The sequence below is a fragment of the Lacerta agilis genome, chromosome 2 (genome assembly GCF_009819535.1).
Source record: "Lacerta agilis isolate rLacAgi1 chromosome 2, rLacAgi1.pri, whole genome shotgun sequence".
Classification (NCBI taxonomy): Eukaryota; Metazoa; Chordata; class Lepidosauria; order Squamata; family Lacertidae; genus Lacerta; species Lacerta agilis.
This window is the reverse complement of record NC_046313.1, coordinates 59,062,218-59,087,118: the sequence shown is the minus strand read 5'-3', so window position 1 is coordinate 59,087,118 and position 24,901 is coordinate 59,062,218. Positions and strand designations below refer to the sequence as shown.

The 24,901-nt window shown below is 44.9% G+C and overlaps 1 protein-coding gene across 1 annotated transcript in view; it reads left to right on the top strand.

Moving 5' to 3' along the window:
- Positions 1-2,049: 2,049 nt before the first annotated feature.
- PDGFRB (platelet derived growth factor receptor beta) overlaps positions 2,050-24,901 on the top strand; it is a 79,878-nt gene continuing 57,026 nt past the window's right edge. The window contains exon 1 of the mRNA XM_033140286.1: positions 2,050-2,402. The gene's annotated coding sequence lies outside the window, so the exon portion shown is untranslated. The remainder of the gene's footprint in view (positions 2,403-24,901) is intronic.

Below are 24,901 nucleotides of genomic sequence, written 5' to 3'. Positions count from 1 at the left end.
TCCAATTGGGAAACAGCCTTTACCAAAGGTGTCGTGGGCTTTGAAGACGCTTGAACTCAGGACGAAAGGGAGAAATGAGCTAAGAGGAAGGCACGCTTGGCAAACCCTCACCATGATCAGCTCCCACCCGGAAACCTATGTCCCCACTGTGGAAGGACACGTGGATCCAGAATTGGCCTCCACAGTCACTTAGGTAGGACTCACTGTTTATGGAAGACAATCTTACTTGGCTAAGAGTGATCAGGGCGGAGCAAGGGGGGTGCGTTGGGGGCGGTCCGCCCCGTGTGCCACCCTGGAGGGGGGAAACACTCGCCCCCCTCACGATGCCCAAGCCAAGCCCTGCCGCCTGACAGAAAGTGCACACCAATGGCTTGCTCGCAAACCTGCTCAGCGCACACTTTCCTTTTTCCGGCTGGGGCAGAGGCGTGGGGCGGGCCAGGAAGGGGCGTCAGCTGCTGACGCCCCTCCCTGGCCTGCCCCTCGCCTCTTCCCACTCTGTAGTGCGCATGTGCAGCGTCGCTACATATGATGCATGTGTCATACGTAGAGATGCATGCGTCATATGTAGCAATGCTGTGCATGCGCGCTACGGAGCGACACCCCGCCCCCGGGGGGTGCCCCTGGGTTTGCCGCTCCGGGTGACCATGCGGCTTTATTTGCCAGTGCGAGTGATCGCCAAAGAAGAAGAAAGTGAGCAAAATTCACAGTGGTGTGTGCATATTGATAAATCTTGCACATTCTTCAGGTAGGGGAAGAATGCACATCCTCAATATCCAGCAATGAATGTGCTTCGTTTCTCTTTCAGGCAAGGCTGGCCCACCCATGAGGCAACATGAGGCGACCGCCTCAAGTGGCACAGTATCCGCAGGGGCAGCAGACCCCGATGTTGTAGATCTTTATTCCCCTCCCTTGCTCCTGGTTCAGTCACCCCTTCTCCCCATGTTTTGGTTCGCTTCAGATGCCAAATTGTCTTGGTTGCAGGCCTCCATCAGAAAAGAGAACCCCACAGTACTGTATGCTAATTTGCAAGGGGCCGGAAGATGGATGGCTAAGTGGCCTCCTCTTGGCCCGCTATCAATGGGAAGCAGACGATGCTGAGGCACATGAGTCCCACTCCGGCCTGTGAACCATTCCACAAGCTCTATTGTTTGGCAGAAAAAGAAAAAAAGAAAAGCCTTTCAAAGGAGCTTGTAAACAGCGGTTCCGCCCAGCAAACAAAGCCGCCCTGTAGCAAAACGTTATCTTGGCGATAAGGAACTGGGCAAAGCCCACCGTAGTCGCCGCTTGTCAGAAACCCCCCACCCCGCACGGCCCTTCCCGGGGAAGGCTAGGTGCCAGCGAGCGCGTTGTGTGGGGTAGGGGGGCCAGGGGAGGCCTGGCGCGCGCAGGGATTTGAAGACGTGGAGGCAATTTTAAGGCACACAGGCCTCTCTTCTTTAATAAAAACATGAGTCAGCGGCTGGCGTGGGCAGCGGATTTTCTAAACATCCCCTCATATCCTGAGAAAGGGGAGAGCAGAGAGAGGAGGGAAAAGGCAGGAGGGGCTGGAGAGGGGAGAGAGAGGCCAGAATCGAAAGGAGGCGCGTTCACACGCACACACAAACAGGAGCGTGTGAGGAAAGTTTCACGGTTTAATTCGTAAAAAAAAGTCCAGTCATGAATTAAAACGCGCACGCTTTTGCTTCCTCTTGTTTTTATTTTGTTTGGCGCCTGGAGCTTTCCCAGAGGCTCCCCTCGGTCTCTCCCGCCCAAATTCGGCGACTGAAGTTCTGCTCGCGTCTGTCTCTCCTCGTGCCCACCTTGGGGACGACGGAGGTGTTTGTTGTGTCTCTACCCCACTGAAGCTTCTTTGCGTCTTCCCTCTCTCTGTCTTTCCCAACAAGAAAGAAGAAGCAGCAGCAAATAGATCCAGCCTTATTCCCCTGCCCTACATCTTTCTTTGCGAGAGTGGACCAAAAAGTTTGAGCCAAGTAGGAGCTCAAATACACGCGCGCGCGCACACCATTCGTGGCATCTTGTTGTTCTGAAGGAAAATAGAAAAAGAAGGCTCCGGAGCTGCGAGAAAGCCGCGCAGCCTTGGATGCTGGCGAATGCTCTGGGGGGTAATAAAATGCGCTAGAGGCACCAGCAAGGCAGCCGGCGCGCTGGACAGCGGGGACACCCCACCCCCACCATCGCCCAGTCCCGCCTCTCCGGGCTGCAGACGACTCTCCCTCCCCGCAGGCTCTGCAAAGGGCTGCGCAGCTCAGCCGAAGGAAGCTGGGGTCGCGTACTCAAAGCAACCGGGGAAACTTCAGGAGAAGGATAAAAGAGAAAGCTGGCAGAGAGAAGTGGGGGTGAAAGTCCCCGCAAGTTCTGGGCGCGATTTGGCGAAAGTCGTCCTGCCCCCTCTGCGAAGTAAGGTAAGCGCTAAGCGGTCTCTCTCCTTCACTCCCAGCAGCTCGCCTCCTTTTCGCTTTCCCAGTCTGCGAATGGAAACTCTCCTTTAACAAATCCAGATGTGGAGAGCCCGCAGCCTTGTTCCTTTTCTCCATAACAAGTTTCCAAAAGGCCAAACCCAGCCAGTTTCCTTTGCAGACGCCTGGATCCTTCGCCTGCATCTCTCGGCACCCTCGCTTTCTTTCTCCGCTGCTTTCCAAAGGAACCGGGCAGAGGGGATGCGGTGAGGACCTCCCCACCGCCACCTTTGCTGCTTCAGGGGGGCTGCCTCTTGCAAGAGGGCCGGAAAGGAGCTGAACCCCTCAGCCCAGCCGTCACCATGAAGACGGTTCCGGGGATTGAAATGAGGTTGTCTCCTTGCCTAGCCTCCTCCTTCCCACCCCAAACTCCTTGGATGGATGCCCCTCCATGGACGAACTGTTCTCAGCATCCTGCAGGCTCCAGAGTAGAGCCGGGTGGGGAGGAGGAAGCCTGTTGCTTCTTGTAAGGTCTGGTAAGGAGAGGCAGCAGTGCTCTGGCATCTCCCTCGCTGTGCTGTACGTTGCCCATCTATCTATCCATGCAACGGATCTAAGCTAGTTCTAAGCTATGGGATGCACAAAGTGCTATTATTGGGTCTGTCTTTTTTCTTAACCAGCAGAAAGAGAATGCCTGTGATCCTGATGTGTGAAAATAACTTTCCCATGCTCAAAACTTCTTGGAGCTTAGTTTCCTAGGGTGGATGGTGGATTGATTGGACAGAGGAGAATCTTTCCCCATCACTGCCACTCTAACATCCGCAAGGAACATCTGTCTTGCATCAGAACAGGCTATTTGTATGCTGAAAGATTAGATTCTAACCCATGTCTGGGGTTAGAACTGTTTATCATTGAAGAGTTGCAGATGGGTCGCAGCTCACATTGGCAGGAACTCCCCAAACCTGTAGGTGGGAGGGTCAGCAGATGCCAGTTGTACTACCAGTAGTAGTGCACAATCAAAACATGGTTAACTGCTGATTTGGACACTTTGTTTACTAGCTGGAAAGATAACAAACAAGTTTCTTATACACACAAGAGCAAAAGCACCAAACACTTTAAAAGAGCTTAAGCAAATAGAAAGGAGGGACTCTCCTGTGCTTGATGTTACCTACATTGACAGAGAGTTTGCCTGGATGTTTCAGAAGTGGCTGAGAGCCCTCATCTTTATGCACTTCCATTGCTGTCTCTATTACCTTTATGCTAAAACCTGGCAAAGCCATTGGTCAATAGCATTCCCCTCCCCAAATAACAATAGGTTGTTTCAATCAATAGAAGGGCTCCTTTGGGAGGAAGGGTGGGAAACAAATTTAATTAATAAATAGGTTTCCTTCACTATATCCTGTTTTCGGTGACTTTTCATAATCACAAGTCCACCTGAAACTGATTGGCACCTCCTTCGTAACCACAAAATGTTCTCTCACTCTTTGTGTCTGTCAAACCAACACTGATGTAGACAGACAACTTGCTTCTGCTTGGCATGATCATTTTTACTGTTTTCACAGTCAACAACCCAAAAAGCTATGTTTTTACTGAGCACCGGTAAATTGACTGATGATTTGCAACTATTGTTACCACAGGTGCTTATCACTGTTTGATAAGGGCATTCATTGTGATCCTTACTGGAAGCAGAGTTTCTGTTGTGACTTTCTTGAGTGCCTACACTGTCATTTCATTATAATGTTGCAATCATAACAATATGGTGAGGTTCTATACTTAAAAAATAATTTTGGAAGGGATGATAAGGACCATCTAGTCCAATTCCCTGTGATGTAAGGATATGCAGCTGTCCCATGTGGGGATTGAATCTACAACCTTGCTGTTAACAGCACCACACTCTAACCAACTGAGCTATCAACTTGGATTGGGCTATTCCCATCCATCAGTGCTGTGGCCTTGACAAAATACCATGCAAGTATGCTAATACGACTCATCATGCTAAGGACCCAGCATAGTTTTTGCCAACTACCCATATTATATATTTACATGCATAGAGATGCACGTCTCTGAATACTAGCTACTGGGGATCCTAAGTGGGGAGCGCTGGAGGAGATGAAGAGTGCCAGTGAAATAACTGAGTGTTTCAGCTGTGGGTGGGATGCCAGATCTATTCATTGATGAATCTCTCATCTATCTGTTGAGAAACAACAGAGAAGCAGACCTGGAATATTAGTTTCTCAGCCGCCAAGGCTACCCAGGGCTTATTGCTGCTCAGTCAACTGAGCTACAAGAAATGGTTAACCCATTCTCTGATCCTACTTGTGTACATTTATTTATTCATTTGGAGTATTTAATTTGTCCCTCCTGGAAAAATTCATCTGTATGCCCATGAATGATATGTATGTGGATGCATTTTAAATTGGACTTCTTGTGTGAAAGGTATGTAGCATAGACAAAAAATGCACAACTAACACACATTTGCATACACAAAACCTTTGCTGTATCAAAACCCACAATCAATCTGCATACAGATGATCAGCACTATCAACTGACAGTGTATTGAGGATGGAGAGAAAAACTGATTGTAGCATCTGTTTCCAATTTTACACTTAAGGACAACCATCACAGACAGTGTTATACATCTGTTCAAAGGGCAGATCTTCATGCATAGCAACATCTCTGGATGATGACCTGAGTGATCAAAGTACTGAAACAGCCTCTGGTATTAATGTTTCAGCATGTTTATCACTCTCTTCAAAAATGGCATCATTTTTTTTTAAAAAGTTTCTTTAAAAAATAATAATAATTCAAAACTGCTTGCCACATTTCAAATGAAAAACTGCCCACCACTATATGCTGTTGCATGATAGTATCAGCACATTCAGTACCGTTTTGTTCTTGCATCATTAATTCATTAGTTTGTAAAACTTGTATCCTACTTTTTTCTGACTATATACTTAAAGCAAGAAATAATAGTGCCATCTGTGGCAATGGCTGTCAATCACAATAATAATGACAGCAATGACAGCACAATGCAGTGAAAATTGTAATAGATATTCACACTTAATGGCTTTTTTAAAAAATAAAAAGCTGTTTCACCCCACTCTTCCAGCACATGAGTTATTCCAGATTTATTAGCGCAAAATATTAGGATGGGGATTTGTGTGTGGTGTGGGGCTGTTTATTAGTATTCATTATTAGAATTTATTAGCTGTTTATTAGCATTCACACAATGCTTTTCCTCTATATGTGAACCATATTGACCCAAATGCCCAAGCTGTAATAGGAAAACTCATGATAATAGATATGGCCAGAAACATTTCCTGTGGCGGTACTGTTTTCTGCCATGATGACTGCAGGATGTGCCACAGTTGTTGAGTGATAGGACAGTTAACACATTACTTTTCTCCATGCAAATGTGTTTTCTTCACAACAAGAAGAAAATTATTTGTTTCCAAGAGTTGTTTCCCAAATGAATAGATTGTACAGTATACTGTAGTCCCATTGACTGCTTCCATTTCCTTTGACTCTGGTGTAAAAGGACATGTGGTTCCCACTACCCCCCCCCCAAAAAAAGAAACATCCAGGGCAAGCTGTGACTCTGTGACCTGGGAATTGCGGTTTGTGTCCTTTCATCCTGTTACAGTTTCTCAGAATGTTCTCATTGATTTTAATGGAAGAAGGCTTTGTTATAACTTTGGAATTATTTGGGGTTTGCTTCTCCCAACTCAAAAAAGTGAGGCAGAGGTTGGAGTCAAAATGCTGCTGGGAGTTTACTTTCATTTAAAGAGAGAGAAATCCCAAACATAATATTTTTGATAGGAACACCATGAGCTGTGCATTGTTTCCTGAGATGCTGAAACAGCTCTAGAGAGCCTTTTTGAACTGATGGATAAATAGGGCACAATTAAGTAGGTGGCTTATATAGTCTCCAAATATATATCAGTGTAACAATTGTTGCAATTGATAGACTTATCTTAGTAGAACTCATAAATCGTAGGCTTGTTCTCTTCTTCTCCTCTTACTCACATTGCTAACCTTGCTGCTGACACTAAGCATTCCAAAGAGCCATTTCTGAAAGTCCACCATCAGCCAGACATCTAGTATAGTGCAAAAAGCTGGTAGCTAGAAGAGCACATTGCAAAAGCGCTTGTGCATAATTTGAAATGCTTATGGGTGGGCATGGGGACTTGAATCCCGTCCATTGTTTACACATGTCTGTTCAAGACGCAATAGTGCTGAAAGGTGTTCAGGGGTCTCTGGTAGTAATACTCCTGGGATATAAAGCTCCATTCCGATGTCAGTCTTCTAATCAGGCCTTGATTTGTGTCCCTACTCCATGTGAACTACTGTCACAACTAGAAGTAAAGCCTCTGTATCAGTTGCTTGAAGACGACGAAAAAACAACTCTGTCCAGAAGTGTGTAGTGACTTCTCACTGGCCTTTTTTGGGGGGTGGGGTTGCAATATATATCATTTTCATGGACATATATTCTTGTTGTCTAGTCTGTTCATTTTTATAATTTGACACTATTTTATGCTTGTTTTTTGGGGGGGAGGGGTGGAAGCCACCTTGGAAATACAGCATTCAAATGTTTGGAATGAATAAACAACCATATTTCCTTCAAATATATTTTATTTTTATTTGTTGTAAACTGCTTAGAGGTTTTTTTTATTACAATCAAGCAGTGTTTCAATTTTGTGAAATGAAATGAAATGAAAATGAAACATCTAGCTATATAGATAGATTGCTTTAACGGTGGCCCCATGGTGTGTTTGAAAAAGAACTGTAGAGCAAGGGAAACAATAGTTTCATTACAAACAAAGGAAGAACACTTTCAAGAACTGATCTTTTCATTAGAAAAAAAGCAGAAAAGATAGCAAGCAGCACCCTAACAATGCAGTTATCTTCTACTCGCCTCAAATTTCCTGTACTAGGATAAGAAATCAGGATGACTCAAAAAGTTTTCTATCAGCATTGTTTACATCATTTGCTCCAATAAAGAACGGTCCTACTTGCTCAGTGTTTGTAGTGAGAGTTTGCATTCATAGAAATCTAATAATAAAATGCCACAGACACTGCCTAGTCATAGGATCAGTGCTCTAGCAAACCATCCAAAGAAAAATGGCAAATTCATAATACATTTCAAAATAGCACAGGGCCATAATTCTCAAATACGTTTTATTATCTGTATCTCACATTGTGATGTTAACAGGCCAGTTTTCAATACAACAACAAAAACAACACCAACACCCCACCCATGTGGCTGGGTTGCCCCACCATTCTAATTCATCCTCGAGAGCCACACACACACACACATTTATTTATAATATTGTTTTAAAGTTATATTTATTTGCACTTGAAAGCCAAAGTAAAAGTTGTGCATTTCACAAAACATGTTTAGTTTGCACAATTTGGCCAAATACAGATTTTTATGGATTGCCTTTTTTATTCTTTCCAAGAATGCACAATATTTTGGCAAGGTCTGAGATGGTAGAGGAGAAAACCAAACTGAAACATCCATTGGACTGGGAAACTGTAGTGACAAAGGAACAATGAATGAAGGAATGTGTGCTATTTTCCCATATTTGAATATTATTATACTTGAGGAACATGTATGGAGGATGATCTTGCAAGTAATGGGACAACAAGACCACAAGATTTCATAGGGCAGTATCCAAGTAATTTGTCTCATCAATGCAAGGATTTCTCCTTGTGCAAAGAAACCCTTCCCTTTGTGTGCCACACACACAACGCAAATCTTCTCTGAGCACCTGTGTATCTGAAGAAGTGTGCATGCACACGAAAGCTCATACCAAGAACAAACTTAGTTGGTCTCTAAGGTGCTACTGGAAGGAATTTTTTTATTTTGTTTTGTTTTGACTATGGCAGACCAACATGGCTACCTACCTGTAACTTCTCTGAGCAGTACAGCTTGCCCCCTGCACTCCACTTCATCCCCATGTATGCTGCCTACTTTGCCCCTGGCACCAGTGCCAGCTTCAGCTTCCATCCTGGTGCCACCTCCCTTGTTGGATCAGTGTCTTAGCTTGTTTAGCCATGTATGGCACCTGCTGCAAAAGAGAAGACCTGAGTTTGAGGCTATCACCCAGGGGAAACCAGGGCATTTCTGTTCCTAGGAGAAAAATAATTCTGGAAGATAATCCTAGAAGTTTCCAGTGGGATGGAATGGGTACTAATTGCTGATTTATTCACCACTCACCATAACCTGGCTTCCATGCTTGGATGAGCCTTTCTTGCATCTGCTTGTTTAGCAGAAAACTATGGCCAGAAGATAGACTGCAAGCTCAACAGGGCTAGTCATTGGTACAGGGCCACTTTTCTGAGCACTACCTTCTTTTTCTTGGTGTTTGCAGTATTTTAAGGAGCTGTGACTAAATTCTTAATGCTACCGAGAAACAGTAATTGGCACCAATTAAATTGCTACATTCATGTTTGAATTGCTTTAACTGGCGAGACACACTGTCTTATTTATACTGAAAGTATGTTTGCTTTGTGGTTTGCTCTGAATCAGGGCCAGGAGAAACTAAACCATCTTGAGCCTCTTTCTCTGAAGGCATATTCTCCCTTTGCAAGCTGGATGCCACCTCAGTTCCAGAGTACTGATTTATTCATTTATTTTTGCCTCCAACAAGCTGTAAAATAGAATACCTGCTTGTCTGAGGCTTGTGCATTTTGTGTGTGTGTGTGTGTGTGTGTGTGTGTGTGTGTGTGTGTGCCGTCCCTTTTTCTTAAAGTACTGCAGATTTCCCCCTTCCAAACTTGGGAATTTTCCAATACATAGTTGCAGCTAGGAGAAGAATTCTTTCAAGATGGGGAAACCAGGGCATTAACTCTTCAGTCCTCAGAGATCCAAAAATCAGATCTTGATTCAAATGCTCAAAGTATAAGTACATGAGAAGAGCCCTGCCCAATCTAGCCCAGTATTCTGTCCCCACAATGGCACACCAGATGCCTATGGGGAACTCCCAAGCTGTTTAATAGCTACACTGGGAATTGTGTACTAGGAGATTTTTGTCATCAGTATGAGACCCAGTTCTGTTTCGCTGTGATATCTGAATCAGGACTGGGCCAGTGTCTGCATGCAGTGCAGGCCTGGATGAGGGCTGAAACTGAAACTGAATTCTGATATGACAGAGGTCCTGCAACCAGTGGTTCTACTTTCCAGGGCAAAGGTCAGTTACCTCTTCTGGATGGGGTTGCATTCCCTCTGAAGGAATAGGTATGTATTCTAGAAGCACTATGTTGGGCTGCCCTTCTGCTTGCTCCAGAAGCTGTAGCTAGTGCAAAATGCAGCAACATGGCTTGTGGCCAGGATTGCCTTGTTATGTATCAGCACATAACATCATTGTTGAGGGAACTGCTAAAATGCTATTGGTCCGAGCTTAAGATGGGTCTGAGTTTAAGATTTTATTGTTTGTGTACATAAAGCCCTAAAGAACTTTGGGACAAAATAGCTGAGGTCCCACTGTATACCTGCCTGTTGATGCAGTTACATGTGCGGGTCCTTCTTGAAATGCTGAATGCAGCCAGAGGTAGATTCCATGGCAGTTCAGACTAGGGCCTTCAAGACAGCAGTTCCTGCCCTGTGCAACACACAGCCCATTGCAACTCCAATAATTGATAACGTTTTGTCAGGTGCTAAAAAGTGCATTATTTTTACAGGCTTCCCCACAAGGATGTTTATTCGCATGAAGTAGCTGGATGCTTTTAAAGAACAGTTTCACCTGTTTCTAGTTGTCCTGTTTTTATTGTTGTATGCTGATGTACTATGATGATGGTGCTAAGTGGGCTTATAAATATACCTAATAAACAAACAAGACCACAATTTATGAGTGCAACTTGAGCACAAAGGCACTCTCTCCACTTGCACTCCCCAGTAGCTGGCATTCAGAGACATACTGCTCTCTGACTGTAAGTATATACCAGGGGTAGTTGGTAAAGATGCACTTTTTTAGTGTTGGGGTGTGTGTGGAAAGGAGACTTGAGATTTGACTGGCTGTAGTTATGTTCCTGGTAAGCACTGAGAGTTAGGTTTGTTTGTTATTCCAAGGATGTCAGATTAGGAGGTTAAAAATAAGATATATTGCAGAGCTATGGTGTCTGTGCTACCAGCTGAAGAAGGATGCAAATCACAGTGGTCTAGCTTTCTTCCTTATTAACAGTTAAGAAAAAGACTGTAAGACACTAAAGCGCAACACACCAAGCTTCTAGTTCCATGCTAGATGACAGAATGACTGTTTACCTGATTCAGCAACTATGCCTATTAGTTCAGAAAAAAGAATATTTCCCCTGTTTAAAGGACGTACTGTCTGATGGACCATTTGCTAATTATTTTGCTAACTTCATGTTTCACACCATTTTCTATTTCTGTCTGTTTTCATTCCTTTTTGGCTAGAATCTGCTGGAAGTTGGTGTCGTGTTGCCTTCTGCTATTTCACTGTAGGTTTTTTCCCATGACACCCGTGGTGCATTTTCTCCCTGGAAGAATAGGTATTCATATCAATGCAGAGCACGCCATGAAACAGTGACAGCTCTGTTTGAATTAGCATCCAAGCATTCACACCTGGGATTTCCTTTCTGTATCAGTTTGAATGATCCCCCCTCTTTCTTTGGTTTGCATTGATTTTAACAATGTTTGGGTGCATTTTAGTAACTCCCAAGCTGCCTTCACAATGGCATCACTACTATAAGGGAATTGTGACTATGTGTGAAATGCACACTCTTCCTCTCTCCACCCCCCCCCCCTCACACATGCACAACACATGGCTCAGGTCCAAACTAGATGTGACATGAAGGCATGGGAATCTTTCCCCTGGCTTTAAAACAACTAACCAACCAACAAAACCTTAAAAGACTGTGAGTTTAAATGGAAAAATAGCAGGTGGTGGGGCTGATTAACCCTTCCTCGGACAGCTAGTTTTCCACTCAAAATCACTACCCAAACTTCCAGGGCCAATCCCTGTTAGTGAAGTGGCTACCTCAGGTGCTTGATGCTGGGTGGTGGGGGAGGCAGTGGTGAAGCCCCTTCAGCCATCCACCTGAACCCACTGACTGTTGAAGGTCAGAGCCATTTGGGCTGACCCTGAAAAGAGCTTTTATATCTGAATTGGGGTGGGTGGGGAGGCACAGCTAATATCCAGTAACTATATCCCATCTGTCTGACTGAAGCGTCCTGCAAAATCTAGCTGCAAGTTTGCTGCTTGGCATTGTGCAAAAAAGCTGGAATTTCTGTGTGTGGCTGCGGCTGATGGTATGCCAGGCCTGGAATGAGTATATCTTGGCTTGTTTCCCCCTTTTCCTTCTTGTGGCTTTCGTATCCCTGAGAGATGGAGAGGCTCATGGAACTAACAGAATGTTCTCTGTGTACCAGGCCTCCTCCTGCTGCTACAGAGGGCTGAGCTTTGCTGAGGATGGGGCAGCTAACAAGCCAGTCATTTCAGTAGCATTTGCATTCTCTGTGCTACATAAGAAAAGGGGCACTTGTTGAATTGCTTCAGTAAGCAAGGCAGATGAGATGGTCTATGAGCTGCATGCAGGGTGAATAATATCCTTTTCCCCATGGTGGCTGGTGGGGCAGTGTGAATAGGGTCGTATTGCTCTCCTGCATTCCCAGTACATCACATTGCTGTTGCTTACTGAGAGGAGAAGGGGTGAGGCACAGGGAGCTTGGTGTCCAGACTGGCTCCACCACCATGCTCCATACTGAGCTCCCTGTGCCTTGTGTCTCCTCTCAGTCAAGTTGCAACAATGCAGCTCTGTTGTGAAGGCGGAAGAGCAAGGCATTCTCACCCACCCCACAAGGCACTACTGTACCTTTCTAGGAGATCAATACCGAGGAGGACTGATAGAAGAAAGAGACAAGGATCAAGCAAGGTCTCCCAGTCAACTGAAAAAGCCATGGCAGAAACAGTGCTACCTTCCCAGCTTCAGTGCCCTGCTTACTAGGTGGGCGCAAGCAGGACCGGCGCTAGGGTTTCTTGCGCCCTAGGCGAGACCACCTTCTGGCACCCCCCTCCGCCCTCCCCCTGCCAAAGCCTGCTTTAGCGGGAGGTGGGGGTGGTGGAGAGGCAAGCAGCAGTTTCTCCGCTGTAGCGGAGAAGCTGCTGTTCGCCCGCCCCGCCCCCCGCCAAAGCCTGCTTTAGCGGGAGCCGGGGGGTGGTGTTGGGGGCAAGCAGCACCTCTCCACTACAGCGGAGAAGCTGCTGCTAGCCGCCCCCCCCGCCCAAGCCTGGCCAGCGCCCCCTCCATTCTGGTGCCCTGGGCGCAAGCATAGATGGCTGCATTGGCTCTACCAGTGCACCCATGCAGCTCCAACTTCCTGCCACCATCTCTCAGTAAGCAGCAGTGATGTCAAAGCCAGAAAGCTAGTGTCATATGCTTCCACCCTACCAGGCAAGCAGCTTCACACACACACACACACACACCACTCCATCCTTCATACAGGCAAGCAAGAGGCATTATTACACTTCAAAAACACATTCCAGTTGAGCAAAAGCACTCAACGAGAGTGCAGAGCAGGGCAGGTGATGGGTACGACCTGAGGAGAGAATGTGGCTGGGGCAGATAGAGAGGCCTGGAGGGTCACATTTAGTTCCCAGACCTGAGGTGCCACTCTGACCCTTGATGTAGAAGAGTGTTTTTGCTTATTTATTATAAGTATTTTTATTCCACCCTTCAATTGTATTTGTAGGGAGGCTTACAGAAATACCTTTTTCTTTTGAAATACATAATTTGCATGCTAGTTGGGTTTGCACACCTTAAGTGAAGAGAAGGGGTACATTGTGCTAGGCCCTGTGCATATACGTATTTACTCAAAGATTTACTCTGTAGAGAAATTTAAAGTGGCATGGTTTTTTTTTAGATTTAATGTGGAAAAGAATGAGTCACTGAAACACCTTCTTTTCAACCAAAAAGGTAGAAGCAGACCTGGAAATTAGGCCAGGCTGACACCTGACCCACTGCTTTTCTACTGGAAAAAAATTCATTGAAAATAATATATCCATAAATGTGTGGATTTGGGACATTGGGATCATGCTTGGTGATTGCTTGTACAGAGCCGAATGCTTGAATAGGGCCTACATGTATATGATCAGGTTTCATGATCAAGAATCCTGGGAAAAGCAAACGTCCTGTTCAGTTGCACAGCTGTAGGCTTTGGTCGGACCTGTGGCTGAACTCTCAGAGGTCAGGGGCAAGTCAGGGGCAGCAGGAGTGACCTTGCATCCTCCAGTATATACATTAGCGCTTGCAAATATGTTGTATGCACAGGGTTCAGGGTTCTCCTAACTGGAAGCTGCCCATACATCAGCTCATCATATTGCTACATTATTGTTAGGTATATGGCGGGACCTTGGTTGTCGAATGTAATCCGTTCTGGAAGACTGTTCGACTTCCGAAATATTCAACAACTGAGGCACAATGGGCTGTCAGCAAGTTCAATGGGGGAAATTGAGAAACACGCCTTGGAAGCTGTTTGACTTCCGAGGCGTGTTCGAAAACGGAAGCAGTTACTTCCGGGTTTTCGGCATTTGGGTTCCAAATCGTTCAGCTTCTGAGACGCTAAAAAACCGAGGCTCCACTGTACTTCCTTTTCCATCCATGTTCAGCATTCCCAGGCTTTGTTCTGCAAGGAAGACAAAGGGCACCTTAGCCATGCAGGAGGCTTCATGGAACTTGGGACCCTGCTGTTCTATTATTCCCATTTATACAGACAGAGTCTATGTTATGGGTAGGCAAACTAAGGCCCGGGGGCCAGATCTGGCCCAATCACCTTCTAAATCCGGCCCGCAGACGGTCTGGAATCAGCATGAGTAGAATGTGTCCTTTTATTTAAAATGCATCTCTGTGTTATTTGTGGGGCGTAGGAATTCGTTCATCCCCCCCCCCCAAAAATAGTCCTGCCCCCCACAAGGTCTGAGGGACAGTGGACCGGCCTCCTGCTGAAAAAGTTTGCTGACCCCTGGTCTATGTGCATCTTGTACCCATGTAGGCTCTGTTTTGTTTTTATCTAATGGCGGGAGATCCAGTCCTGTTCCACCCACTCTCTGCACAGCCCTTCTGAATGCTAATCTGGATTCCTTTTAACCACTTAAAACCCACCTCTTAATCTCAATGAAATGGGAACCCTGGTTAGTGTTAGTAATTGTTAGTGCACTGTCCACATAAATGTAATGTTCAACCATGGTTAAGTTCAACAAGGAAAGTGAGCAGGGGAGTTCATATTGGTGAGTGCAAAATAGAAGGTGAGGCAGTGTATATTCCTGGTGTTGGCTTTATGCCTCCCCCTGGGAAGCAGCATGAAGACATAGGGCTTTTCCAGATGACCTGTTCATTGAGCATTCATCCTGATTTGTTTGTTGAAAAATTATGCTGAGGTTATATGACATCACTGTTTATTGAGCATTCATTCTGATTTGTTTGTGTGGAACTTGTATGTTGTTGCCCGATGTAGCCATTATCCCACATTTCCATAGCACTTTCCTGCCCCTTTTCTTACCACAAAAAATGCAGGGTTTCATTGGAAGCAGCTTTGTTTGCAAGAGCGCTAAATCCATTTTAACTGCGCAAACAAAATTTGCTGGGCTTTGGATTGACTCATACCTGCAAAATAGTGACAGTCTGGAAACAGCCGCAGCACATAGCCTAACACAAAGTATCCACAAGGACTTTGGGCAGCAACTTGAAAGCTTCATGTTGCGCAGAAGTTCTCCTATGGTACTCAGATTAGGTGAACAATTCATGCAGTGGGAACATACATTAATTTGAGTCTGTATATTCAGGTGAATTAGCGAGACTATAAGATCCCTTTTACTGCCTAGATTTGTTTTCTTCTCAGCACTCTCATCCTTGTTATTCTTAATGATGAGGATTCATGAGAGGGTGGGTGTTTCCTGGCTTTCAAATTAGCTCCCTTCCTCTTTTCCTCTTCATCTGGTCTATCATTAAAGAACGACTGCAGCTGGTCGATACATGGGAGGATGTCTGAATCTGCTCCTAGTTTAGTTTTTACCACAGTGACAAAGTTGAAGTGATTGTAACTAAGCAGCTGAAGGATGTATCCCTCCCACACACCAGTAGCATATTAGTCTTTCTTCCTTTCTGTTCTTTCCTCATGTACTCCTTAGAAAAACATTTTTCTTTAATTAATAAAAGCTGATGATGGATCACAGTTTCCTAGCAGTTTCGAATTTGTCTGACAACACAAAAACTTCTCTTTCTGTTCATTTAAAGGGATTCTTCTCCTCACAACCAGATAATTTTTCTATCCAGTTCTCTGGTGTGTGTTTTTTTGTTTGGTTTTTTTTAAAAGCTTTTTCTCACCCACTTGAATTTAAACCAGTGGTGCAGTATGGTAATTTTAGATTCTGGTTTAATAGACACTCCACGCCCTTAGACTGCTCTTTAGATAGCAATGTGTATTAACTTCACTTGATCCAAAGTGGGTGAGAAAAGCCAGCCCATCTGTGCTTGGACACACAGCTATGCCCATTCTGCTGATCTAGGCCCCACCCAGAAGTCCTGATCTGATGGCATCATTGACCTAGGTTTCTTGCTCCAGTTCACGAAGGGTGAGCTGGTCCCAGAAACACAAGGGATGTCCTCATCACTCGGGATGGTTCCAAACTGCTTGCATTTATAGAGAAAGTGACTTTGCAAACCCAGACAAACCTTATGTCCTAGTTCCAGATGCCAAATATGCAGTTGGTGGGGTGGGGTTGAGGGAGAGACAGTTGCAGTCTGGAGGGCAGACTCTGCAGATGCTGCCATGAGAAAGTGCTCCGTGCCATTAGAAGTGACAACACATCTCAAATGGAGCAGACATGCAAAATTGGCAGAATCAGAGACACAGGCCAGCACTGATCTTTATGGGCCAGTGAATGGGAGCTTAGTAACCAGTTGAAGTAGTTTCATCTATAGAGACGGCAAATCTGGAATTATGGGATAGGAGAAGAGGGTTGTGATAAGCTCTGGAAGAAATCAAGTGGTTGCATGTAATTGCATCTATCTGTGTGCATTTCTCTAAAATGGACTGTAATAGCTGTGGCTACAAAGTTGTGTGGAGGTATAACTAGTCCTTCCCTACTGGTTTTTGCATGTCGATATCCCGATCCCTCCCGTGAAATAACGACACAAGACACCGTAAAGTAAGGTTAAATGGAGAATAAAAGGCCACAACTTTATTGGTTCCGGTTGTTGAGCGGTATTGGCATTAGGCATTGGATCTAACTAGACTATATCCGACTCCAGTACGTCGTGCTGGCAGTCCAGGAAGGGTTAACCACTGTTGGGGTGAGCCCTTGCTGCTGCACATCAGCTAAGGACACACCCCGTGATCACCGATCCGGGGCGTGCCTTAGGCCCTCACCACCCATGGCTTCGGACACGGAAACGCCCCCCGGACTCCTTTACGAAGTACCCTTCAGCGCTTGGGGGGAGGTGCTGGCCCGTCCTCCCCCCCCCCACATCCTGACCTTCCTGACCTTATCCAATGCCTAACCGCCAAACCAAAGTTGTGACGCGTTGCTACGAGGTAGGCGAAAAAACCACAAGGCGGAGCCAATTTGCCAGGTGGAAAAATTCCTACCTGGCCCCTCAACGGCGACCAATCGTGATCCATAGCAAGGTCAATAAAACCTAACCTAAAAAGGGGAGGGTGGGAAGGGAAAGCTGGAGAGTTCGGGAGCCCAGGAGAAAGAGGGCGAGCTCTGGCTGCGTGCCCACTTAAATGCGGTGGGCACGCCCTAGCCGGCTGAGCCGGTTGGCCAGCCGGCTGGGCACCGCACCCAGAGCTCGCCCAATAGTGCCAGGGGATGCTGGCATCCCCTGAGCACGTGAAGGGCTCGTGATAGCCTGCAACCCCCCCTCCTTTCTAAGGGCGGAAGGGGCTTTATTTTATTTTTTGCTCCCAGCTCTATCTTCAGGAAAGCCATTCTGCATCCTCTGTGCCTGCCCCATCTGTATACATTGAGATATTTTCCCATGAACAGTTCCAAGATTTCTCTTTATTCAGAAGCAAGCGAATGCACTGTGGGGCTGTTCTTTTAACATGAAGCTGGGGGCAGAGGAAGCATACGCAGTGAGCGGGGTGAATAATATCAATGCTCCAAGACTGAGGAATTATTTATAACACTGGCAGCTTGCCAAACAGATGTTCCATTTTATTTTAAACTTAAACAACGCAGGCTCCCATTTCTACTGCCCCCATAGACCCGAATGGGGTGGGGGAGCATACTATGACTTGATCCCGCATCCCCTGGAAAGCTTAGAATAGGGATGCTTTGTGCTCTCCTAAGAAATGTGGTGAATAGACTCATAGCAGCACTTTAGTATTGGGATCACACATAACATATCATTCACGTTCCTGGCTTTACACTCAGACACACTTCCAGATTAGCGAGGCTGACCCACACATGCATGCACAAAAATGCAGAAAACCCTGCACACATAAACTAATACTGAACACTTGTGAACCTCAGAGGCAGTCTGGTTTTGTTATGAGAAAATAGCTGAGTCACACAACTGGGGCACTCACTGCATAATACAGAAAAGCACCCATCATTGTTTCCAATAGTCATTTCCTCTATTGTAACTGTGTTTCTCATTACTAGCCCTTGCCAAGTGTTTTGAAAGGTCAAGCCCTGCACTTAGCAATAAACATTCGGAAACTTGGGGTTGTTTCACATGTCTGTCACTAATTACAGACAAATGCATGTGCCCACCTTGGTCTCACTTAAGAGCATGTGGATATATAGGCAAACACCCTTTCTTTGACTGGTACTTTTGCCTGCTGTCAGAAACAGGCCATTGTAGCCAAAGCTCAGTGTGAACTGCTATCCTTCATGGATCTAAATATAGCATGGCTGTCAGTCAAAGCTCTTGAATCCCAGAATGTGGCTTTTCATCAAGGTGGAGCCTTGAGACTCCACAAGGCATGGGGACGGTGCGGTTCTTTTCCCAGAGTGGAGTGCAAGGACTGAGCCAGCCTAATGTGAAATCAGTCTTGGTCACAGATCCCTGCATCAGTGAAGGGCATGGATCTTACTGTTTAAAGAAAAGAGCTATTTGTGTCCATCTGGAGTATTCCACTCATTCTGAAATGGAAGGAGGGAATGGCAGTAGAGGATAAACTGACACATTAGCGACCTGATCCACAACCCATTGCTGTTAGCAGCACGCCTGCTATGGGCGCTCTACCAGAGATTATCTATCAGCAAGCACATTCCAGCACAGTATGAAAGCTGCTCAGCCCTCATGATTCATTACCACATTTAGCCCATGGAACAAAGCTGTTTCTTTTCTTTGTTCCCACTGCTAGTCTTTGTCTACAGGCTGATGCTACTATTTTATATTCTAGGCATCAGTATCCTTGCCTTGGTTTTTAGTTCTCCATTACAATTACCCAAATTAAAGGAGGGTGAGTAGTGTCAGACTAGAGCCAGATTCAGCATGGTGCTGGACAGCAACAGGATCAGCTCCCCCAACACATGCATTGTATATGTTTTCATTGGCGTTTGAGAAAGCCTGCATTAATAAAGCAGCTCCCAGGCTGTTATTTACCTACATCGGCCTTTATGTTCATACTGTTGTACTTCCCCTTTCCACAGGATGACAAATGGAGTCTCTTTAACAGGTTCATAATACAGGCCTGGTCCTGTACAGTCAGTGAGATAGGAGATCTTCCTGAAACTGTAACCAAACCTTTCTGCAATTCAGCTTGCTGCAATTCAGCGTAATAAGCAGGGGCACAAACAGCCCTAAATGCCTAGATCCAGGATATATTAAAGGTAAAGGTAAAGGGACCCCTGACCATCAGGTCCAGTCGTGTCCGACTCTGGGGTTGCGGCGCTCATCTCGCTCTATAGGCCGAGGGAGCCGGCGTTTGTCTGCAGACAGCTTCCGGGTCATGTGGCCAGCATGACAAAGCCGCTTTTGGCGAACCAGAGCAGCACATGGTAACGCCATTTACCTTCCCGCTGGAGCAGTACCTATTTATCTACTTGCACTTTGACGTGCTTTTTGAACTGCTAGGTGGGCAGGAGCTGGGACCGAGCAACGGGAGCTCACCCCATGGCAGGGATTTGAACCGCCGACCTTCTGATCGGCAAGCCCTAGACTCTGTGGTTTAACCCACAGCGCCACCTGGGTCCTCCAGGATATATTAGGGACCTCCTTATTCCATGCTATCAAACCTACTCCCTTCAATCAGAAGGAGAGACTGTCCTTCATGTCCCACCTAGGGTGGAACCATGTATGACTGGGACAAGAGAGAGGGCCTTCACAGGGACTGCACCCAGATGATGGAACATCTTGCCCTGAGAAGTACGGTTGGCCCCTTCCTTCCTGTTTTTTGTCTGTTCCTAAAGATTGTTTTATTCTTGCAGGTTTTTTGTTGCATGTGGCAGATAAGGCGTTTATGCTTGATCTTTTATACTGCTGATTCTGTCTGCCTGGTTGGCTGTTGTATATTGTTGCTTTGGGGGGGGGGGAATCTATATTTAAACGTTGTAAACTTTCCTGAGTCATGCTTGTGCATCAGAAAGGTGAGACATAAATGCTTTATAGAAATAAACAGTGCTTTCCCCCCTAATATATGTATGTATGTATGTGTGTGTGTGTATATATATATATGGGAGTATTCTCCTTTTCCAACTTATATTGAAATACTGCCCCTCAATGAGGCCAAACTTAGATTCACAAAACGTTTAGGGGTATGCGTACCCCTGCAAACCCCCAGAAAAAAGCACTGGAAATAATGACATTGGCTGAGGGGGGCGGGCGGGTTCTGTTTCCCTTTCCTCTGCCATTAGCCTCACAATTTTACCAATTGCTTACACTATGGGCCAAAATTCTGACCCAAATTGCAGCATCTTCCTCTCTTTGATTGTACAGATTAGATAAGGTGGAAGTTTTTACCACTCTTAAGTGGAAGTTATCTAGAAGCTGTATGCTTTTTTAAAAAAAACAACACAAAACCTGAAGATGTTTATTTTGTTTTTTAAAATTGTGTTTTATTGTAATTGGCTTTCTGTTGTGTCTGTTAGTTGCTTTGAGTCATTCCCATGTGTAAAGTGACTAATCAATAATCATAACAACAACAATAATCGAAAGAGGATCCCTGAGACTTTGTACTTCTCAGGGACAGAGACCACCAGCCTCCTGAGACCATCAGTCTTAGCTTAGTTGCAGTTTTCAAACATCTGCGTTTTATCATAAATTGTTTATGCACTTTCAAAGGCTCCCCACATGTGTCTGCTCTTCTGGATTTCAATGAGGGGATGGGAAAATGGCTTTCTCGTGATAATCTGGACTATGAGTAAACATGGTGTCATGGGACTCTGAAGACTCCAGAGGACAGATGTTGCAATAATAAAAAAAACAAAACACAACAACCATAAAATGCTTTGATTTATTTAGATTATAGAGTGGGAAAGAAATGGACTTGGAGAGGAGGCCAGGTTGACAGGAAGAAGGAGGGTTAGTGCTTATTGCAAAGGCAGATCCACGTGTTAGATGGGGCATTTTTACAGTTTACCTTGGCTTGTCCCGGGAAGAATAATTTGTTGCCAAAAAATGTGAAATGCTTAGAACTTTTTAATCAAACCAGAACCTTGCTTGAGACATTGGTACGTGCCAGAATAGTATTGGGGCTCTGACAGTGCTTCCTCATTACACACGGGCATGTATGATCTCACTTAATGACTCAGATACATTTTTAAAAGCAAAAATAAAATGTATTTTATTTTCTTCTAATTTGTAACAGCTGTGCTCTGCTTGCTTGGCAGTGTCTCAGTCTAGCAAGGCATTGTGGGAAATCCTGAAAGTGCAGGCCAGTTAAGCAGCAGTTTCTAAAATAGACACTGTTTCCAGTAGACTAGAAAAAGGCAGGATCCAGGTCCAAATTCATAATTTTTAAATGGAGTTAAATGAAGATTTAACTTGTAGCCTTTAGTGATATGTTTTCTTTTTTTATTGTGCATTAATGTATTTATGGTTTGAACTTATTACTGTTTTAATGTGATTTGTAAACCACTCTGGAATTTGATAATAAATATTCTAAATAATAAATAAATAAGATGTTGTTTTAGGTCAAGTAAAGCATTCTGCTGGGCCATGAGCTTCCCAAATTTATTTATCTTCCTAGCTAAACACCCCAGGGAATTAAAAAAGAAAAATGAGAGGGAAAGAGTGACTATTCATAGACTCATTGGTTGTTGAGAGTGCATGTGGATCAGAGTTCTACATTTCCCCCCACCTTCTTCCCTTTGCTCCTGGATCCACTTAGCTGGAATAAGGGGTCATCTTAACCTTTGTAATGAGCAAATATAAAGAGTTATAGAGTTGGAAACAGATACTTTTTGGGGCGTGTTTTTTTTTGGGGGGGGGAGTGACCATTGCCTAAGTTGTGAGAAAACTTGTTTGGTTGTTTTTCTTTATAAGTATTTTCATTTTCCCTTTCAGACAGACTCTCAAGGTGCCTAACAAAATTTTAAAAGAAAAGACATATTGGAACTGCCAAAACATTTACAATTAGCTCAGTCAGTAACCAGTAACAAAACAACAATAAAATCAAATGATATTAAAAGTTAGAGACCATAAAAACATCTTTATCACTCAATTAAATGCATTGAATGTAGGTGCCTGAGAAATTGTCAGAGAGTTCCAGTCCCACATAAGACCCCCCAAAATGTGCTCCACAGGGTCCCCCAAGCCTATACAGTGGTACCTCAAGTTACAAACGCCTCAGGTTACAAACACTTCAGGTTACAGACTCCGCTAAACTGGAAGAGTTACCTCAAGTTGAGAACTTTGCCCCAGGATGAGAACGGAAATCGTGTGCTGGTGGCGCAGTGGCAGCAAGAGACCCCATTAGCGAAAGCACGCCTCTAGTTAAGAACAGTTTCAGGTTAAGAACGGACCTCCAGAACAAATTAAGTTCGTAACTAGAGGTACCACTGTAGAGTAGATTGTGAGGGTGTATTGGTGGCTGCAGTGGGGAGAAGAGGAGCCCCATTGCATGAACAGAAATCTTTGAAATGAAAGCTGCATAGCCTTGGAGGTATCTTTTGGTGTTTGAGTAGGGATCTCAAAGGCAGAAGCTCAACAATTTTGGGGTCTTCCAAAACAACAACTTTCGTGAGTATCCAACAGTTTCCTCTGCAGATAGCCTTGTTCATAATGCCAGCTGGTTCTGGTTGGTAGTAATGGTTAGGGGGCCCTGCAGAGCAGATGTTGCAGGCATGGAAGGGGGGCTGCAGGGGGGGGGAAGGGGAAGTACTAAATATTACCTTCCTGTTCCATAGACAGATGCCTTCTATTAACAAAATGGCACCCATTGGATTTTACTCTTTTTGTGGTAATACTAACCCAGGAGTAGAAGAAAAGAGGCCACAGGAAAGAATTAAGCACTGTTGTTGTTCAGTCATTCAGTCGTGTCCGACTGAAGGTCCGACTGAGGTGGCCAAAGTACTGGAGCCTCAACTTCAGGATCTGCCCTTCTAGTGAGCACTCAGGGCTGATTTCTTTAAGAATGGATAGGTTTGATCTTCTTGCAGTCCATGGGACTTTCAAGAGTCTCCTCCAGCACCATAATTCAAAAGCATCAATTCTTTTGATGCTTCAATTAAGCACTACATCAGGGTTTGTGTGTGCACGTGCACACATCTGGGTGAAACAGCTGCAGCTGAGAGATTTATCATTCATGTTGATCCTACTAATCCTCAGTCTGCCTTTTGGCTAGCTTGGAGAAGTACAGGATTTGGCTAGCAAAGGATAAACATGGTGGTTGGCATAGTTTCTACATGGCTTAGAAGTGTCGGGCATGCTGAATCAGCATACCTGCTATTAAGAGAGGAAGAAAAACAACATTTTGCCTGGAAGTGCCCTTCAAGTGGATTAACGTATTTCCCCCTCCATTTCAAGTTAACCTATAGCTGATCATATTGATAGGTGCTGCAGACTAGAGGTTCAACAAATGCCACAACAATGGATGAACCCCTTCTTCTTCTTCTTCTTCTTCTTCTTCTTCTTCTTCTTCTTCTTCTTCTTCTTCTTCTTCTTCTTCTTCTTCACAATGGCCTAAAATCTGAACACACACTGGCTCGTTCAGGAAATTGAGATATGGATGATATCGACCATAAGATGGTTTTTTTAATTTAAAAAATGGCCTTGCAATGGGAAAAAAGGTCAGACCTGATCAGTGGGTTAATCTACACTGTATAATTCAAGGCTCAGATTTCCCCATTTGTATATATAAACTAGCAGGGTCTAATAACTTAGAGTTGGATTTGCACCCGGTAGATTCAGTCCTGACGTCAGACACATTGGCCTTGGGTAAACCTTTCAAATCATGACCTTTCAGGATAAGTGAGATAGAAATAACAATGAAGAACCTCATTGAACTGTGTCTAGGAAAGAGCTGGAAAAGATGCATATTTAAAATTTTAGCTATATGGGTAAAAATTTAACAGAATAAATCCTGATCTGCATGTTTGCAGCACAGCGTCATTCATTATTGTCCATTATCATGTATTTAAGTGTTTTGCTGTTTTTAGTAAACAGAAAATAAGTGCCAGAGGTGCAACAAAATCAAAGTTGTTGCATTAACATAGCCCATAATACTATTTTGACTGTTGTGCCTAAACTCATGCAGCCTGTTTTGTGCATCAGCATGGACCTCATACAAGATCACGGCACACAGCAAGAGTAATCAATAAGTCAAGCTCTGCACACAATTAATCAATATGATTTAGCAACAATAATATTTTATATTTCAGTAGTAGGTTCAGAAAAAATTCTCATGGGAAAAGAGGCTTTTGCTTGAACATATGGAGAGAAAGATCCTAAATTACTGCAGTATGTACAATTATAATGCTGAACTGCAATGTGAATGGATAAGTTGAAGTGTGCTACATAAACACATAATAAAATGTAAAAAATGAGCTGTATGTGCCCAGCATCTGCCCACACTTTGCCTACATTGAGGCCAGAATAATCTGCTCTTTGTTATATTAGTGCTGAAAAAAGGCTCTCCCCGCCCCGCTTTTTTGCAAGCTAAACGAGTCACACATCTCCCTCCTCTCTGGATACTAGTGACCATAGGCTGCAAACTGACATCTTCCATCAAAGGAAACTACTGAGCAGTTTATCTGTTGAGATGCAAGCAGGGGTGGAGCAAGGGGCAGGGGGGCGGGCTGCCCCGGGTACCGCCCTGGAGGGGTGACACATGGGGCGGCACCCTGTCCCTGTGATCAGCGCCGCCGACGCATGGCAACTTTTAAGGCTGCAGTGCGTGAACAGCAGCACAGCGTCTGTGCTGCTGTTCGTGCACTGCAGCCCTAAAACTTGCTGTGCCACCACCGCACGGTCGGAAGGGGTGCCAGCCACTTGCGCCCGCCATCTTGGGTGGTGTGCGCATGCGCAGTCCCTCCAGGATGCTGCGCACACACACCGTGATGTCACGGCGCGCGCGCTAGGGGGCGGCACCC